We start from the raw sequence: 6,409 nt of genomic DNA on the forward strand, positions 1-6,409 counted from the left end.
ATTTTGTGTCTGTTTAAATTTGGCATGTTTCTTTCGTTGTTTCTGCAACAGCGTTTTAACCGGTTTGTGTACCAAGGAGGATCAGCTCTGTAATTTGTTAATTTGTTTGGTATAAATCTCTCAATTGCTGCCGATACTATTTCTTTGAATTTAAGCCACAACTGGTGTACACTTATATTATTAATTTGGAATGAGTGGAGATTGCCTCTCAGGAAGGAGTCAAGTGAATTATTGTCTGTTTTTTTTTTTTTTTTTTTTTTTTTTAATAATAGATGTATGTCTCGGATGCCGGATCTCCACCCCCTCGCACTCTTAAGGATTTATGGATAGTCCTGCAGAAGTCATGGTGTCAGTTCCCTCCAGCAGTACTTCAGACACTAGTCGAGTCCATGCCACGTCGTGTTGCGGCACGGACCTACACGATATTAGGTAGGTGTACCAGTTTCTTCGGCTCTTCAGTGTATCTCGTTCTGCGCCGGCATTAGTATGAGCCGAATCTGACGGACGCTCAGGCGGTGTCGGGCTGTGGCGGGGCAACGCTCGGCCGGCAGTTCTCGGTGCGGCTACACCGGCTGAGCGGGCAGCGCAAGTCGAGGCTCGCCCGGCAGTCACGGCTGCGGTTGCGAGCAGGCAGCGCAGGCTCGGCGCACGCATCTGTAAGGGGTTCTGCTATGAAAACAAATGGCATCCCAGTCCATCACTAGTGGTGGTCGGGCCGTATGGTGGACGGCAGTGTTTAGTATGCACCGCTGTCAGGGACATCTCCAGACACATTCTCGCTGTTCATCGGGCCTCATTTCGAAGCGACACTCGTCACTGAAGACAATTATACCCCAGTCAATGAAATTCCATGGAGGGAACGTTGTCGAGGAAACAAATGGGACGCTTCCTGCTTGGCAAAGGAGTGTCAGCTGCATCTGCGCCGCCATACACACACAGCGCAGGGCCAGACACTCATGCACAACCCGCCGCACACACGCTGCCAGGCCACGAGACATTGGGCTAAGTGATGGCATCAGTCGTGTCCGCTGTCTTAACGCGGTCACAAGACATCGCTGCGTTCAGGTCTGCCTCCAGCAGCCTGACCAGTGCCTGGAACAATAAACCACAGCTCACATCAAAGGCCGCCTGCAAGTTCTGTTTGTCTCATGGCACCCTTGATTTGAAACCCTCATAATGACGTTGAGAATCTCGCTGTTGGCAATGGGCAAATTATTATTCCCTTTTCACGAGCAAAAGTAATTTGTAAATTGGATTTGTAGAGCAGTGGTCCAAAAGGGCTTACCTTTATAAAATAAATGATTATGATCAGTCTCCTTACACTCGAAACTATTCATCGTCTTATATACGACTGGCCATTAAAATTGCTATACCAAGGAGAAATGGAGATGCTAAACGGGTATTCATTGGACAAATATATTACACTAGAACTGACATCTGATTACATTTTCAAGCGATTTGGGTGCATAGATCCTGAGAAAACAGTATCCAGAACAACCACCTCTGGCCGTAATAACGGCCTAGATACGCCTGGGCATTAAGTCAAACAGAGTTTGGATAGCGTGTACAGGTACAGCTGCCTATGGAGCTTCAAAACGATACCACAGTTCATACAGGGTGTTACATAAAGGTACGGCCAAACTTTCAGGAAACATTCCTCACACACAAAGAAAGAAAATGTTATGTGGACATGTTTCCGGAAACGCTTACTTTCCATGTTAGAGCTCATTTTATTACTTCTCTTCAAATCACATTAATCATGGAATGGAAACACACAGCAACAGAACGTACCAGCGTGACTTCACTTTGTTACAGGAAATGTTCAAAATGTCCTCCGTTAGCGAGGATTCATGCATCCACCCTCCGTCGCATGGAATACCTAACGCGCTGATGCAGCCCTGGAGAATGGCGTATTGTATCACAGCCGTCCACAATACGAGCACGAAGAGTCTCTACATTTGGTACCGGGGTTGCGTAGACAAGAGCTTTCAAATGCCCCCATAAATGAAAGTCAAGAGGGTTGAGGTCAGGAGAGCGTGGAGGCCATGGAATTGGTCCGCCTCTACCAATCCATCAGTCACCGAATCTGTTGTTGAGAAGCGTACGCACACTTCGACTGAAATGTGCAGGAGTTCCACCGTGCATGAAACACATGTTGTGTCGTACTTGTAAAGCCACATGTTCTAGCAGCACAGGTAGAGTATCCCGTATGAAATCATGATAACGTGCTCCATTGAGCGTAGGTGGAAGAAACTAAAATGAGCTCTAACATGGAAATTAAGCTTTTCCGGACACATGTCCACATAACACCTTTTCTTTATTTGTGTGTGAGGAATGTTTCCTGAAAATTTGGCAGTACCTTTTTGTAACACCCTGTATAGAGTAGTGACTGGCCTATTGTGACGAGCCAGTTGCTCGGCCACCGTTGACCAGACGTTTTCAGTTGGTGAGAGATCTGGAGAATGTGCTGGCCAGGGCAGCAGTCGAACATTTTCTGTATCCAGAAAGGCCCGTACAGGACCTGCAACGTGCGGTCGTGCATTATCCTGCTGAAATACAGGGTTTCGCAGGGATCGAATGAAGAGTAGAGCCATGGGTCGTAACACATCTGAAATGTAACGTCCACTGTTCAAAGTGCCGTCAATGCTAACAAGAGGTGACCGAGACGTGTAACCAATGGCACCCCATACCATCACGCCGGGTGATACGCCAGTATGGCGATGACGAATACACACTTCCAATGTGCGTTCACCGCGATGTCGCCAAACACGGATGCGACCATCATAATGCTGTGAACAGAACCTGGATTCATTCGAAAAAATGACGTTTTGCCATTCGTGCACCCAGGTTCGTCGTTGAGTAAACCATTGCAGGCGCTCTTGTCTGTGATGCAGCGTCAAGGATAACCACAGCCATGGTGTCCGAGCTGATAGTCCATGCTGCTGCAGACGTCGTCGAACTGTTCATGCAGATGGTTGTTATCTTGCAAACGTCCCCATCTGTTGACTCAGGGATCGAGATGCGGCTGCACGATCCGTTACAGCCATGCGGATAAGATGCCTGTCATCTAGACTGTTAATGATACGAGGCCGTTTGAATCCACCACGGCGTTCCGTATCACCCTCCTAAACCCACCGATTCCATACTCTGCTAACAGCCATTGGATCTCGACCAACGCGACCAGTAATGTCGCGATACGATAAACCGCAATCGCGATATGCTACTATCCGACCTTTATCAATGTCGGAAACGTGATGGTATGCATTTCTCCTCCATACACGAGGCATCACAACAACGTTTCACCAGGCAGCTCTGGTGTGCTGCTGTTTGTGTATGTTAAATCTGTTGGAAACTTTCCTCATGTCAGCACGTTGTAGGTGTCGCCACCGGCGCCCACCTTGTATGAATGCTCTGAAGAGCTAATGATTTGCATATCACAGCATCTTCTTCCTGTCGGTTAAATGTAGCACGTCATCTTCATGGTGTAACAATATTAATGGCCAATAGTGTATAATATGTAAACATCTTCCCATACAGTAAGTAAATGCCTCAGTCGAGTACAATTTAAGGTATCGTGATTGTCTTTATTTCTTGTTCAGTAAACGAATTTGGTAAATAAATGTTTGGTTCAATGGCTACACGTAATAAGTACGTTTGGGATGCTACGGAATTATGAAGTATCACCAGTTCATCAACAGAAAATTTTGGCATTTATCACGAGACGTATCATTCGTTGCTGTGCACCTACAAAAGTCCTAGCACAGAATATTCATTGAAATTAATCTTCCACATACCATTCCCCATGTTTGTGGCTATGTGTGGCTGACAGCAATAGAGGTAGCAGATCATTTTACTGTTGCATTCGACTTGATTTTTTGAAACCTTTTTACACGAGAATTGCTTCGTCTTTTTGTCAAAGGTTGTCACCTAAATTTCCTGAGCGTCCCTGCAACATTCACCTACTAACTGTAACAGCCAGGTACGAATCTCGGTACGTGACTATGAGTTCTTTCGATCTCCTCCTTCAGTGCAATGTAATTACCGTTAATCAGTCAGCTCTTGCGGTACATCTGATACTATGTTCTGATAAAAGCGTGAAGTCATCTTGATGGCCGAGGTCAATGATTCACTTGGACTTCGAGAGAAATTACTGTTTGCTGTGGCCTTCATAACCACTACTTGAGCCATTACATTTCTTTATCAGCAATTTAAATGAGAATTGTACGGAAAGGGTTTTCTGTAAGCTCCCGATATAGATGTCTATGTAGCAGAATTGTGGAATCCGTGGATGAGTGTCTCCGTTAAGGAACAGTGTGCGGGTGGCATCGAGGGTGTTCCCGAACTGGAAGAAGAACTAAGAGGGACGCTTTGCCATTTTGTTTATCTGTGTGTGTCGCTGTTGCAGCTCTCCTATACACAAGCCACCAGAGGCGTGCAAGTGGCGGGATGAAAAAGTGTAAACACTGTTTTCTACTTCCGATTATACGTTTAAATTGCATCGAACGGGTTTGAACATTCCCTATTGCTTCCACCCTTTATCCAGAGCAATAACTGCGGTTGCGTCAGTCTCCAAAGGGATGATGTATTCAATATGGTTAGAGCCCCCCGACGTCCTCACCTTCAACAGTTTCAAAGACCGTCAACAATATCTTCCTGTTGCAGATTGCGCTGCAAACTGTCATTTTCTAGCGCGAAATACGTGTAACTGATCGCACAGGTGAACTCTTTGTAACATTGCTGACGCATTTTCCTGTTGACTATCTGCAGCACTGTGTCCGAAATGTTGCCCTCGCCCCCCTGTAAGAAAACTGTGTGATTTCAATGCTGGGCGCCATGGATCTGACCTCCATCGCAAAGGCATCAAGACAAGTTCAAATGGTTCAAATGGCTCTGAGCACTATGGGACTTAACTTCTGAGGCCATCAGTCCTCTAGAACTTAGAACTACTTCAACCTAACTAACCTAAGGACATCACACACATCCATGCCAGAGGCAGGATTCGGACCTGCGACCGTAGCGGTCGCGCGGTTCCAGACTGTAGCGCCTAGAACCGCACGGCCACTCCGGCCGGCATCAAGACAACTGGTGAGAAATTGTTAAGAGCAGGTGTGACATCTTGCTGTGTTGTGACACATCCAGACTGGGATAAGTCAGAATTGTTGTGAAATGTGCCGTAACTGACTCATTTTACACCTCACATCAACTTGTTGTCGAAACCTTATTGTCCAAAGCGACGCAGAGCCCGAAAATGACATCACAGGGCACCACGCCTAAGTACGTTTGCAGAGGAATGTTGTAGGCCCCTTTGAGCCAAAATTCTAACTTCTGGTCGTAAAGGCAGAAAATAACGAGGTTTCACAAACTTCAAACTTCACTCCGTCTTCAGGCCACAAGTGGTCCATCGGGACCATCCGACCGCCGTGTCATCCTAAGTTGAGGAGGGGGATAGGAGGAGCGTGTGGTCAGCACACCGCTCTCCCGGTCGTTATGATGATTTTCGTTGACCGGAGCCGCTACTATTCGGTCGAGTAGCTCCTCAATTGGCATCACGAGGCTGAGTGCACCCCGAAAAATGGCAACAGCGCATGGCGGCTGCATGGTCACCCATCCAAGTGCCGGCCACGCCCGACAGCGCTTAACTTCGGTGATCTCACGGGAACCGGTGTTTCCACTGCGGCAAGGCCATTGCCAGGTTACTATTTAATTTTGTTTCGCAATATATGTTACTAAAGGGCTAACCCAGAACACGATCTCAGTTGCACACTGCCTATCTGACGACTCCCAGGCGGATTTTTTTTTTTTTTTCAATTTGTAATACAGTTATCGACAGTATTTAAAAATATAAAATACTGTCATAAACTACTCATTAAAAGATAAACTATTTAAAAAACGTAATTCAACTATTACAGTTAGAAGTCATGTGTATGACTTGAAATGGTATAACTCATGGAACTCAAACTGACGAGGATATATGCATCCGGTGCTTGAGAATAAGAGCACCCAGCATCTTCGAACACACTGCATACATAGATTCAAATGTTAACGAAACTTTTTCTTTCTGACACCGCCCACAAAATGATGAAAGGAAAAAAGTTTATTTATTACTACATTTTCGCTACTCGTGCAGTAAAACTGCACCTTTAGGTATGATTTTTTAATTTATTATTTCTTTAGTGTAAATTAATATCGCAACACATTTTGCGGAACGTATTCACGTGTGTCATTGACTGTATGTGCAAAATTGTTTGATTTTACAACATATAGTTCGGGAGATATGCCAATTTATGCATGGGATTAGGATTCTTTAAAGAATCGGGGCTGGAGGTTTACTGGTTTGTACTGTTTTGCTTTTGATGTATACGTTCTTCATTATTTTAGGCAAATTTCCAGGCATACATGCATACTTTCT

General features: G+C 45.5%; 1 pseudogene; it reads right to left on the reverse strand.

Moving 5' to 3' along the window:
* Positions 1 to 5,573: 5,573 nt before the first annotated feature.
* Positions 5,574 to 5,690, reverse strand: LOC124607658 (annotated as a pseudogene).
* Positions 5,691 to 6,409: the final 719 nt, after the last annotated feature.

Source organism: Schistocerca americana, chromosome 3 (genome assembly GCF_021461395.2).
Source record: "Schistocerca americana isolate TAMUIC-IGC-003095 chromosome 3, iqSchAmer2.1, whole genome shotgun sequence".
Lineage (NCBI taxonomy): Eukaryota > Metazoa > Arthropoda > Insecta > Orthoptera > Acrididae > Schistocerca > Schistocerca americana.